General features: G+C 42.7%; 1 protein-coding gene across 3 annotated transcripts in view; it reads right to left on the reverse strand.

Moving 5' to 3' along the window:
* PAPPA (pappalysin 1) overlaps nucleotides 1-13,524 on the reverse strand; it is a 361,581-nt gene that overhangs the window by 287,348 nt on the left and 60,709 nt on the right. Inside the window, exon 1 of one of the 3 annotated variants that reach the window (XM_084494332.1) lies at nucleotides 13,103-13,191. The exons of the other annotated variants lie outside the window; for them this stretch is intronic. The gene's annotated coding sequence lies outside the window, so the exon portion shown is untranslated. Of the gene's footprint in view, nucleotides 1-13,102; nucleotides 13,192-13,524 lie in introns of those variants that run through there. 3 annotated transcript variants of the gene reach the window in all.

Raw genomic sequence — 13,524 nt, forward strand, 5'->3', positions numbered from 1 at the left:
CACTGATGCAAGCGGATGGAGCTCTGGGTGAGTCCATCTGCCTCTCCTGGACAACCTGGGGGCTTTGATCAGGATTACAATGACGGCAAGCTTGCTGGTGCTATTTATTCATCAAGTCAAGCACTCTCCCTATACCCATAAATCTGACCAGAGACACTCTGTGAAGAGTTGACTTGACTAGTTCCGCATACAATTGGTACTTTTCCCCCACTAAAAAAAAATACATGCTGCCAAAGTATACCATCTGTTTACTACTGCTGAAGAGAATAATAATTTGAAAATGTGAAGAAGTACGTTATTCTTTCCTAACATTTCTTCAGGCTCAGACTTTATTCCTGACGCAGTTCAGCATCCTCTGAGAACTACGCCTGATCACCCTATAGTGCAGCGACCTGCTTGCAGTACCCGCAGTGTGACCCTCGTGTCATTGAGCTAAGAAAACAAAGCAAAACCAAGGCTGGTTTTGTTTCAGACGGTACTGTTTAGTTCACCTGAGGACAGGAGTGATGCCTGTGCAGCCACCTACCAGAAGCCACCTTTGCTCTGAAAGCTACCCGAGTGAAACTCGTCTGTCCCAAAGAAAATGCAGCTCTGCTCCTGTTCTCTGCTACAGGGTATTAGTTTAAGCCCAGTAATTCCTGCTTTTAGTTTTCCTTTCAGCCACCGTTTTGAGCTTTTAGCTATCGCTTCGATTTCTAACAGCTGAAATTGTGTCCATCAGAAGTGGAGCTGCTTCAGACAGAATTGCTGTGGGATTCAGTCAATTAGGATGAATTTCTCTTGCCTAAGAGAAGCAAGAATTTCACCAGACGGTGTCTGAGACATGTTCGTTCCCACCCCCACAAGCCGTGTGCCATGGAAAAAGTCACTCGGCATAAGTTGCCTCCTAAATTAGGGTTTACACAAACGTTGATGCTGGATCCCACTATTCAAAAGCAGCATTCTCACATCACTGATGGCTTTTTCATGCAGGCGAAAGAGCAAGGCTCACAAAAGAGCAAAACTAACAATTTGCACCCTCCGAGGGTCATGTAAACACCCCTGCTGCAGGGATGGCACTCAACTAACGTCCTTGTTGCCTGCACCTGCCTAACAGCCCTCTGCTTATTTTTCAGCAAACATGCACTATCTCGAGGAAGAAAGAATAATTATTTTTATTTTCAGTTCCCTGTATACTCAGGTTACTATAGGTTATTGCAGAGTGAAGCTCACATCATACCAGAGATGGCTGAAATTGTTTTTCAGAATAAATAGCTTTCTTCTGGGGAAATAAAGTGCTTTTCCAAACACAGCTTTTTTATTTTGTGGAAAATTGTTGACACCATTTAATTCTTCCATTGGGAAGAAGAATTACAACCTCAACTCCTTGAAATGAAAGTGCAAAATTCTGCAACGGTCTTGTGATGCTTATTTTGGATTGTTTTGCTTTTACGTGCTCTGACTCCTCCTTGGGTTTTGTTGCAGGTGCCACACGCAGATCCCCACACAACCTGTGGTCCCTGCTGACAGACGCCACCCTATATACAGAAGGGGCACATGGAAGACAAGGATTAACCTTCAAGGACAGGCACGATGTGCATGTGTTCTTGGAAGTAACAAGAACCTGTGTCCAGCTCTAACACACCTCTGAAGCAATTTGCTGGGTGAGGACATGGAAAGCTCAGACTCTTAGAAAGACAGGAACGACCGGGTGATGAAGTGGAGCCCCATACACAACAATTACATGCATTAAAAAGCAGTGAGGTTTTGATTGGCTTGCCAGGGTCTGACCCTCAGCTCAGGATCCTCCAGAATAAAGTTTCACATCACACACAGACCCCATACAGCTCAGCACAGTCTGGCACTCAAAATGGCTTCTACGTTTTGGTGCATTTTACAACAAAGCGCGTGGAGAAGCTCCTGTGCTGACTGCTGCTCAGCTCGGGAAGGCCCTGGAGCATCGGAGCAGCAGCGATGCAAGGTGCTGGGAACCAGGCTGGGTCTGCTCTGGTCCATCAGTGGATAACCAGCATTAAAATGGAGGAGATGGTCACATTTTAAAGTAAAACAGAGAATTGCAGAGCAAGCTTGCATGGGAAACAAATATTTTAACTAACCACACACTGCAGTGCCAAGCTGCAAATGCAAGGGGCCTGACACATTCCAGCAAGATGCAGCAGGTCGGGCAACAGGGGAAAAAACTGCAAAAGCACTAAGCCTGACAAGATACAGAATGTCTCTGCTTCTTCCTAACAAAGCAGGGACCTGCCCCTTGGAGCCTTACCTCAAACCCTCTTTGACTCAGCAGACTGCCAGGTTTGGCACCAAGTCACACGTGGTAGGGATGGCAGCTCGCAGGCAGGATGACGTGCCTCACTCAGTTCTTTGCTCATGGCTGAGGAAGAATTTGAGCAAAACATCCAGAAAGAACAAACCTGCACGATGCTCAGAGTAGGATTTCCCTCCCTCTTGCTGCTGTGTTCTCTCTTCTTCCCTTTCTTGCATTCAGAAATACCAAATATGTATATTTAATAAGAATACAGATTTCTAAAGAACTGAGCGTGCAACCATTTTTATTTTTTTTTTCCACCTAGGAACACAGCAACTGCTGTACTAGCACTGACACAAAGGAGAATGCTTTTGAAATCCATCTGCCGGGAGAGTCAAATCAGTATTACTTTGACCATAAATGCTGCAATTACGTCTTTGGGTTGAGCATTAGTGCTCACCTGAAAAGCCTGGGCATGACAGGGATAGCGTGACTGCATAAAAAATCCACTGCTGCAGCTAGCTGAGCTTGGGGGCCATGAAGACATGAATGTTTCATCTCCCTATGGCCCCGGAGGACAGGAACCACACGTAGGAGCGCCGGAGTGGAACTTGCGCTGTGCATCTGTAAATGAACATCGTGTTCAAACCTTCCGCTGCTCTGGAGGGATCTGCAGGAAACCAGAGCGAGTCACAATACGGGGGGAGATGTGCTGTTGCTGAGCTTCTAAGCTTATGAGATGGCTTCCCAGTGTATAGAGGGATGCCAAAGAAATAAATTTCATCTTACAAGCCTGAAGCTTGACCTGAAGCTTATTAAGGTCAGTGGGAAACTTTCCACTGATCTCTGAATTTTGATCCAGGTACAGAACACACTAGTCTCAACCAGCCTTGCTATCGTTCATTTTTGCAGTTACAACTACACATTTAGAATTATAAGTTGTATTTGTTGGTCTCTTTTGATCTTCCTCCACCAGAATGCCACATTCTTTTGGTAGAAAAGATGGCTTCCAGATTTTCAAAAAACTTTGTTCAAAGGAAAAGAAAAATTTGAAAGTTTTGACTTGAAGGGAAAAAAGCTGAGAAAAAAAAGTTTATGTTCCTTTTTAAAATGCCCAAACATTTGCCTGAAAGGTCCTCCTAAAACATTATTGTACTTTGAAGCATCATGTTGGAGATACTGGTTCAATGCTTAAATACCAGAAAAATAGACTAAAGCATTGTTTAACACATCATTAATTCTGATCAGAAAAGGAAGAATTAGTTGAGCTGCTGGGGAAGATTCCAGTAAGCAAATTGAAGAACTTCACTCTGCTGAGATTTCAACCCAGCCACTTGGGTATCACTGCAAAACATGCAGCACTTGCTTGGCATACAAATAAATATTTTTTCTTTAGAAAAAAAAAGTCAGAAAAATAGATTCAGTCTGTGCATAATGAAACCCTAAATCTGGAAAGACAGGAAGGGGAAATGGGTGGGAAGAGAGATAATTCTATGCAAACAAAAATATACATCAAGTAGCCAGGAAAATGTTCTGAGTTTCGAGAAGAACAGAGGGCCAGATCCTCAGCAGTGATAAACCAGCCCCATTCCATCAAAATCAGGGCAGAAAGTGAGCTATTTGCACCAGCTGCCAATCACATCCACCAACCAAGCTCTCAACCAACTTGTATTTTGGGTCCTACGAAAAGTTTCCTCTTGGAGTATAAAGCCTGTATTTATCCATTGGCCTTAGAAAGTATGCACAGCTGTGACATAAGTAACCCCTGCTCTGTTTTTAAATGTATGCAAACATAAAATGAAGAAGAAAAACGACATTAAAATAATGTTAAGGATTTGGCTTGGGGCCATCAAAGCTAGGACATTCCAAGTTAAAGCTGAAACGACATCCTTAACCTTAACTCACCCCATTGTGCCTGGGTATTGCAGCTGCTGAAAGGGGAAAATCAGAGCGGTTACAGTCTGGCGTGTGAATGAGTGCTGAGGGACTCTTAAATCCATGATTATTTGGCTGCTGCACACCACGCACTGGATCCACGTGCTAGCAATCCTTATGCAATCTTTGCTGGGAGAGGAAAAGAAATATCCCTCAGGCTGCATTTGCACAGTGACGGGACTTCTGGAGAAAGTAAAAGGGCCACTTATTTTAATTAATGCAAGATCTATACCTGGAGGATGTGAGGAGCAGCAAGAGTTTGAAGAGCTCACCCAGAGTACAAGTGATCAATGCATGGACTGGGGAACTTCCAGGCAGGAGGTGAGGGTGCTGAAGCAGGTGAATACTTCACCATTCTATGGTTTCTCATTCAAAAACTTCTCAGTAGAAGGTCTTTGTGACAAGAAAGGTATGCCTTAACAGAATACAGATTTTATTTTTTTCATTCAAGGTTCAGTACAGCAACCCCAAATCTCCTGAAAGTCAAAACTGGCTTTGTTTTTGGATGGAAAGTTGAGGCACTGGATAAATTGAGAACTTGGTTGAACTAGATTTTTCTTTTTATGAAGTTGCTAGGTTGGATACAAGTTCCTTCCTCTCCTCCTGTCTTCCCTCCCCCCCCCCCCCCCCCCTCTTTTTCAAATCCTTACACCTCTTCCTTTCCTCTAGTCCAAAAATACTAGAAATAAGGATAGAACACAGAAAAGAGAAGTAAGAATAGAAGAAAGACTTGCAACACAGAAATCCTTCAAGTCCATATTTAGCCAATGCCACAGGACTGCCTGGAAGCTGTAGGTAAAAGGAATGATAAAAGCCTCCCGTACATGAACATCTGCATGCACACAAATAACAACACACAAATATTTAAAACTTAGCCTAATATTTGCTTGACTTTAATGATAAACAACAGTAACAAAGCTGGTCAAGACAGTCACTTAGGTTAAAACAGCAGCACATCATCAGGCTTTGGGGCTACCAAGGCTTTCTCTGGCACATTTCTTTAATTTACCACTGCCCACACATACAGACATGCCTGGCGATTTAGCACATCCAGAAAGCAGTCAAGATATTTGAGACAGTGACTGAAAGTTGGTAGCAAAAGTGCAAAGTGTTACTGTGATAATGTCCAGGAACTTATTTCTACATTCAGCTGTGCCATTGTTTCAAGCAGACTGACAGCACTATCACAGTGTGCTACACCCCCTGGTAGAACCCTTGGCCCCATTCTCTCTTTGCTTTGAGATAGAAGAGATCACTTCCCAAAGACTGTATTTTCCAACCGCATTTTATTTTGCAGGAGAGTGCAAAATAAAATGTACAAGCATTATTTTTATAGAATGTATTACTGAGCCTCCCTGCTCCACCAGGGAAAGAAAATAGCTGACTTGGTACAACAACCTCTTCGTAATTCTCTGCTTGCACAGAACCAGGAGATTTATGCCTGGGTAAACTCAGCCCTGATCTCAGCGGTGAGAAGAGACAGGGAGAAATGGAAAGGCCTGAGAGCTTGAGTGTTTTGCTTTGCCACAGCCTCCACATGGATCATGTCCCTCTGAACACCGCAGAAAACTGGAGTAAATTAGAGTGAACTACAGAACAGGGAGAGCCCAGGTACCTCCATCGTGGTCCTGCAAGGAGCAAACCATGCTTCAAATGGATTTTAAGTGACTAAAACCAGAGATCTAGCAAACTTCTATAACAAGGCCAGTGAAATAGAACTGAAATGCTCACAGACAGCTTCAGAACATCTTACCACCAAGGCCTAGTTTGTTCACTGAATACACTAAGGCAGCCTCCACCATCTCAACCTCCCAGTCTTTCTCAGCTGCTGCTGAGTACACTTCATTTCTTTATGGAAGTAGTGGAATGTCACGAGGATGGATTGCAATAACAATTTATTCACAAAAAAAATAAGGCCCATTGGAAAATACTGATGAGTAGTCATATTTAACAGCCTGGCTATTATGTTTGATTAAAATACTGTGCAAAAATATTAATTGGGCTAGTTACATAGACAGCTTTATGTCCTGCAGCAATTCATGTAATAACAAATTGATTTTTAGCTATGCAAGACACTGAACTGAAAAAAGGAGAAAGTGGAAATAGCGCCTGAATGCATTATGTATCCTCAGTCTGAAGCCATAATGTATGTGTGGCATAAATGCTGCAGAGGAACACAGAGAACGGTTCCTTCAATGGGAGAATGAAGCCTAATTCATTTACTGCCCTTTGAATATTTAAACTCCTCCATTTCACATTCACGTCATTTCACTCTCACTAATACTAAATGCTGGGCAGACTTTAATATTAAAACCCCCAAAATTAAATTTACAATACAGCTACAAGTTAAAGGAGCTTTTATACGAAATGCCTCCAGCTAAAATAAGAGACAGTTGTATTTCAGCTCCTAACAGACAATTCCACACAACCAAAGTCACTTCCAAAGATAACAGCACCTTCTACCACTCTTCACAAGCAAAGCCAGAAAAAAGGTTATACAGATAGAAGTTTGATTCAGGTCCCTAAATCAAGTCTAAAGGGAGTTTTGTACTACAGTTTCAGTAGGATCCTGCCAGTTGTGTGTCGGGGGTGGCTGCCATGCAGAGACCCCACAGATTGCTGGTGGGGAGCTTGCAAGTGTTGTTTAACGTACCCGTGGGATGTGGGTCGCCTATGCTGCAATGTTGGCCAGGCTGTGCCCAGAGCCACGCACACCAGACTGACCTCTTGGGGTAGCAGTGCACACTCACAGATCAGGGCATCACAACATTTACACCCCGTATGCAAGTCCTTTATCTGCTGGGGAACCCAGCATCAGCAAGACTGCTCCAGACCTTAACCCCTGAGAGCAGCTTAGTGACAAACACACCACATCCCAAGGGTGGGAGGTGGATGAGGAGCAACGAAAAAAGCTCCAGGATTCTGCAGCATTGGTGTTACAGGAAGAAACAAGATGAAAGAACAAAATGGCATGTCCTGGGTAGAAGACAGATGCCTTCCCACCTCACCAATACACATACCCCAAAAGTATCTGCGCTTCTGATGACGATACAGTTCTGGGAGGGGAAACAATGAGACTTGAAAGGTAAAGAGAAGAACAAGGGCATTCAGACAAAAGTGAGCACTCGTGAAAGCTGTCACAGCTACTTAAGAAATTGAAAATATTTTCCATCCTTGTCTGAATGATTTCCATATTTTAATTTTTTCCCCAATTGTCTTTGAGAAGGATACATAGCTACTGACTTCATTTGGGCCTGAGGAAATAAGAAGATGGTCAACTGTACAGCATAGCTCTGATCTGATTAAGACATACTTGGGATACTGAGTATAAGAATTTGACAAGAAAGTCTGAACACGATGTTTGGATACATTCAAATGCTCAGAGTACTTCTGCAAGCTCCTGGCTTCACTGCGATGCTTGCACTGAGTTCTGAGAATGACCGGCTTGTTCGAGTACCTTTATACTCATTATTTCCACTTCCAACTTCTGCATAAAGCAAGAGACAGGCTCAAATAATCAGAGTACTGCTACAATTCATTTCAGCAAAATAGAAAGTACAGGAGAGAGCCTTAAGACAGTTATATTAACCTAAAAATGGAATGCAGGCACAAATATACACTAAGGGAAACCCAAGGTCAGTAAAAAGGGGGTATTGACAAACTGGAGCAAAGGCAGCAGAGGACCTCTAAGATAGTAAATAAAAGAGTGGGTGAGTACTAGAGCAGATTAGCCAAAGGGACTACACAGTCTCCATCTTAAAGACACTCAGACCACAGTGGTATGAGGTCCTGAGCAATCCCACCTAACCCCAAGCTTAGCCCTGCTGTGAGTGAGGGGCTGGACCAGAAGCCTTCTGATGCTCCCCCTCACAGCCAACCTAAGCTATTCTACAGTACTACATTTCATCTTCTATTGAAACAGCATTTTTTCCTGTGATAAGATAGAGTCAGTCTATTATTCACAAGTGAATAAAAAATTGCTATGCCTTGAATATGAACATGATTAAACCCCCAAACCAAGTCCTTTACTATGTCACTTAGCATAAAGCAGTGCATCTGACAGTGAGTATGTTTAACAATTGCCTGTGGAATAAGAATAGTCCTCATCGTGGAATTTGATGTCTTTGGTGATGCAGACAGAACACACAAAAGGGATTGAGAAGAAATTGGCAGAAAAACTCAACTTTAACACATTCTTCCCAATGGCACAGTGGTTAGTTCAGATCCTCCCTGAACAGTGATTGCCCAAAGTCAATCCAGAATGGGCAGCCACTGGTTTAACTTCAACAGCAAGCAGACACAAAGGTAGAGAGTTTACCCAGCAGGTAGATGTTTCTGGTGGTTCAGCGTCTGAAGAGTTTGGTCAGAAAGCAAATGGTAAAACTTCTAGCATTAACACTGACCTGCGGTAAGCCTTCGCATACAGCTATATGTGTAACGCACTGTGCAGAGAAGGAATGTGGTGCTCAGCGCTTGTTGCACAACCTCTGTTTCCTACACCCTCCTCCTCAAGTAATGCATTCATTCCCCTGAGGAATTTTCCAGTCTGAGGAGCAAAACAAGCCAAGAATGTGTTAAAACAGGTGTTTCAATCAGCTCTGGGTACAATCCTAGTACAACTGAGGTTAAAAATATTTGGGAATGATGTAATAAAAAGATAATAAGTTTTTGCTGTATATTCCCCTCCACCCACATAGTAAGTCAGACTGAGAAGGGGTTGTCAGTTGTTCTCTCTTTTCATAAAGCACATGCTTGGGTTCAAGGGCCAGATTCAGCTCTGACTTTTGCCAAATTAAGCTAGAGCAGCCCAGGATGATGAGGACTCAGCAATGGCAAGTCCAGGCTTTGAAAGAAGAAGGAAGTTTGCGATAACACAGCACTGTTTGTGTCCACTCCCACGGTGGATGTTCACTCCAAAAGCAGTAAGCAATAACCAAAAAAGCATATGCAGTTGGGAAGCTGTTTCATTAGCAGAATGAGGAGGCAACCAGGCAAACATACCATGCCATTCGTTTCCAGCCTCTGCACGCTTTAGCCTCACTGGTGATGCACATCCCTTAAATGAAAGCTGATCCTCTCCCTCTAGTTCTATTTGTCATGCTACAGAAGAGAGGTGCTGCAAACTGGCCTGCTTAACACAGGAACGTGCTGCAACACACATCACTACAGCTGCTATAAAAATCCTAATAGTGCCTGACTGATGATCTCTGTAGATGCAACTTGGGAAGAATAAGAGCTTTTCATATTCTCTCTACCTGTCACTAGAGATTAAACCCTTCTGGGCTTGCAGTCAATTTTCCTGGGGTGTGAAGTTTGCTAGCAAGTAAAAGTGTACCCCAAGATCAATACAGAGGTATTACATGCATTATTACTGCTCTATTTGTTGCCTCCGTCAACTGTACTATTATGTGGTTTGTCATGGCAAACTGCTTAGGGAGACTGAGCAAAGAAACAAAACACAAAAGCCTATCCCAGCTGAAATGAAGGCTGTTAATAGACAACTCAGATCATTGCTATCCTGTATCTTGATCTTAAGAAAGACCAGACTGCTTCACTTGGAAAATATCACATCACCTTACATTCCGCTCTCCCCAGCTATAAATCATTGTTTAAGACCTACCTGATTTACATTTGGAGAGCATCCATCTGTCAGACTCCACATCTCCAGCACCTTTTGTGCCAAACACCCCCAGGTGTTCTTATCAAATACTCACATTAACAGCTCAATTAATTATGAGTTAGCCAGATCTAACAGGCCAGCCTCTAGCTTGGCAGGCATCCGATGTTCAGATATCCTACCTGTGCAAACTCTACAAAGTCAAGTAAATTCAAATTCCAGAGGGCTCAGATCAATAGCACATTAGGATGCTGAGCTTATCTCTTCACTTGGAAAACTCACGAGAAAGGGAGGAGAATCTGCTGTTTGTCAATTCATCGATGGAATTAAAATAGAAAAACAATTCACTAGATCTTAACTGTTTGGTATGTTCACAAAGGATGGAAACTGGGAGGCAGAGAAGTGCTGAAGTCCACAGAGCAGCAAGCAGTGCCTGCTACATACACGTGTTAGAACCACCACATGGATGTAGCCTTTTCCAGCTGCTCAGTATCTCAGAGGACAAGATACTTCCCGGCAAGCATGGAATCTGCAAAGAAGTTTGGCCACCCAGCTCAGCTGCTCTCTTTGCAAATCTCAGCCTAGCTACACAGGGAGTCCCATGAGGAGACTGATGATAAGGCATCTTTACCAGCCTCTGTCACCTAAGACATGTTCCTAGAGGCATTTCTATGTTCAGCAAAGCTTCATTAAACAAAGAAAACCACGTGCCTTCTTCTGAGCCTGTCCCATTCATTCTCTAGGCTAATGATGCTGGGAAGGGATGTAACACAACCCTCCTCCAAATGTGAGCTCTGTATGTGGGATGACATACGAGTTTCTGCAGATACCTACTGCTCGTTGTTTTGGGTCCCTTAGAAACCTTTCACGTTCACATGGTTTCAGATACCCGGTGCATCTGAAGGCCAGATAGGAGGAGGTCAGATAAAAGCCAAAATATTAATCAATAAAAAAGCAAAGAAAGGGGAGGAAAAACACACATTCTGATATAATCCTAAAGGTCCTCAGCACTGCAGAGTTCCAAATCTCAGACTTCTTTTGAAGTTTTAGGATCTTTTCCAGCTACTGCTTATAATTACTTGAACTTTGACTAATCAAATGTGTCAACTACAAATTTGTAGTTCAGTAAGCCCGTGTGATTTTTGATTTTGTTGTTCTTAATGCCATAGGCTTTTACTTATTTAAACCTATATGAAGAACTGAGTCACAGATGCCTCCGTAAGTGTAATACTTAGCATTTATGGCAAATAACACTTTCCAGCACATTGCAGGCAAAGACTAATCAATCTTCCCAGCATACGTATGAGATAAGAAAGCATTATCTTAGTAATGCATTATTGGTCAGATCTCACCCGCCTACAAGTACTAAGCAATATTCCTTCATGCTAGTCATTCCATCTAATTGCACTGAGAAAATGTCAGAGAAAATCACAACTGTTTATGCATTTGCATAATCAGTTAATTTATTTGTATTGTACCTCTCAATTTGCACAAACTAAAGATAGGATTCTTGTGGGAGCTTAAGGGACAGAAGAAGGCACTACCTATGACCGCAGCTAATGAGCAGCCACAGCAGCAGCTGTCCTGGGACCTGCACAGGCTTCGAATCCCTCACGGGCAGCCTACAGCCTGCTTATCTGGGAACCACACTTTGCATCCCAGGGCCCCAAGCAGCTGAGCGTATTCAAGCTAACGTGATCTGCTGCTGTCCAAAGAGCACTCCTTGACCTCAGCTGAAGATGATGGACCTTGTGCAAACCATGAGTCCAGGCCCTGTGTGGCCTTCAGGCCTGACCAGAGGCAGCCTGGGCTGCCGTGCTTCCATCTCTCCCCGGGATGGAAGCACCAGCCTCAGACACACTCTAGTTCCCAAACTCCTCTATTTCAAGGCAGAGACCAACTTCCATAAATTACCCATCTGTCCAGAAATCTGGAGAGGTTGAGGAAGTCTGCAGGCAAACAATCACGTGCTTTGTTACAGTTTGAAACGTCTCACCAGGCCCCTCCAAACTCTCTCAAGGTCCTCAGAAAACACAGCTCTTAACCAGCATGCACAGCAAGTGAGGGACATCCCAAGGTCAAAGAAGGATGCTGTGACAGCCCCACCATCTGAATCTGAAGCACTGGGCTTCACTGCTTTGACCACATCATCCTTATTTCCTATGTTTTGAAGACATTGATATTTACTCTTTAAAAGAAATCATACACCAGAGTACTTTGTTGGATCTGCCCTTCTGACTCACCCTTGCCATCACCAGCTGCAGGCTGAGATAACAGAATGAAAGATGTAAAGACTGGAAACATCAAGTGGGTCTAAGGTATTTTTATGGCCAAGTCTTGCCAAAATCCCCAATGGGTGACTCAAAAATATCAGCTCTACCATCGCAAAGCAGGGCACAACAGAGGTATCACACCCGCCTTGCCCTGAGAAAGCTTCCCTGCCTTAGAAGCAACGGGGAGAAAGAAGATCCTTCACAGGGTGATCCAGAGCTCCAGTGGGTTCTTAAATCTCTTTGAAAAAGTGCATTTCTGATACCAGAAGATATGGTGTGTCACAAACATGCTGATTCCACCAGAAGCATCAATTTTGACTGCAACAGGAAAATAAGTCAAGTGAAATGAAAATGAAAGGGAAAAAAATTGTTAAGTTTAGCTTTTCCTCATTCTTGGTTGTTTGTTTTATGATGCATCGTCTGTTATGATCTTTCACTAAGAACCTCCACTTCATCCACAAAGCCTTTCGTCATGGTTGAAAGTACTATGGTAATTGTTTTCCTCTTCCATTATCATTTATCTTTTATAAAGAGGTGTTAACTATGACACTTGCATTTGAAAGGCAGTTTTTCTTATTGAAAGCTTAGCTTCAGAATAATGGGAAAGATTAGCATGCCTTTAAATTGTCTCATTTCTTTACAAAAACATGACAGATAAAAGATTTCACACAGCCAATTCACTCATTCTAAGTACTATCTTTAATTAAACGAAGTAGAGCACCTATGATTCTTAATGGATACTTCTGAGTTTCTCATCTACAGATTCCTCTCAAGAGCCTCAAGTTTCAGTTTTCTGGTCTTAACACATCCTCTGGAAAACAGTCAGAGCTTTTTACAAAGCTTTGGAGTGACAAACAAAGTGATTTAAGGCCAAAAACCCTTTTTGAAATGAAAGAAATAGTCAGGAGCTTGTGTTTTTCTTCTCTTCAGAAGACTGTGGTGACCACCAGTGAGTCTTCCCTCCCCACCGCACCCTTTATTTAAATTCTTTTAACCAAAAACATCTGAGTAGAAATATTTCTAAATTACCTTTTTCTTTTCTTATTTGGGGTGTTTTGCTTTGTCTATGCGAGATGAAAATGGAGGCTGTGCCTCTTCAGAAGCAGCTCAGTGCAAACCCTAACTTGATATATGAGGTCTGTGGAAAAAGAGAGATGGGAATGTGATTCACCCATGTAGCTTCTCCAAGGCAAATGAGCAGCACACTTCTTTCAGCAATTTTGAAATCCCCAGGCCTACTCAACACAAAAAAACAGTGCAAAACTATTTGTCACAATGACTTGTAAACATAAGGAGACAAAGCAAATGATAGCCAGGAAAAATGTGATAAAGTGGAAGTTGTGAATTACTTTTATGAAAACAAGAAAACAAGCACGTCTTACATGCTTATAGACAGAGTGCACATGAATGGGAATCACAGTTTATATGGCAACAGACTTTAAAAGATGCTT

The sequence above is a fragment of the Aythya ferina genome (genome assembly GCF_964211825.1).
Source record: "Aythya ferina genome assembly, chromosome: 20".
NCBI lineage: Eukaryota > Metazoa > Chordata > Aves > Anseriformes > Anatidae > Aythya > Aythya ferina.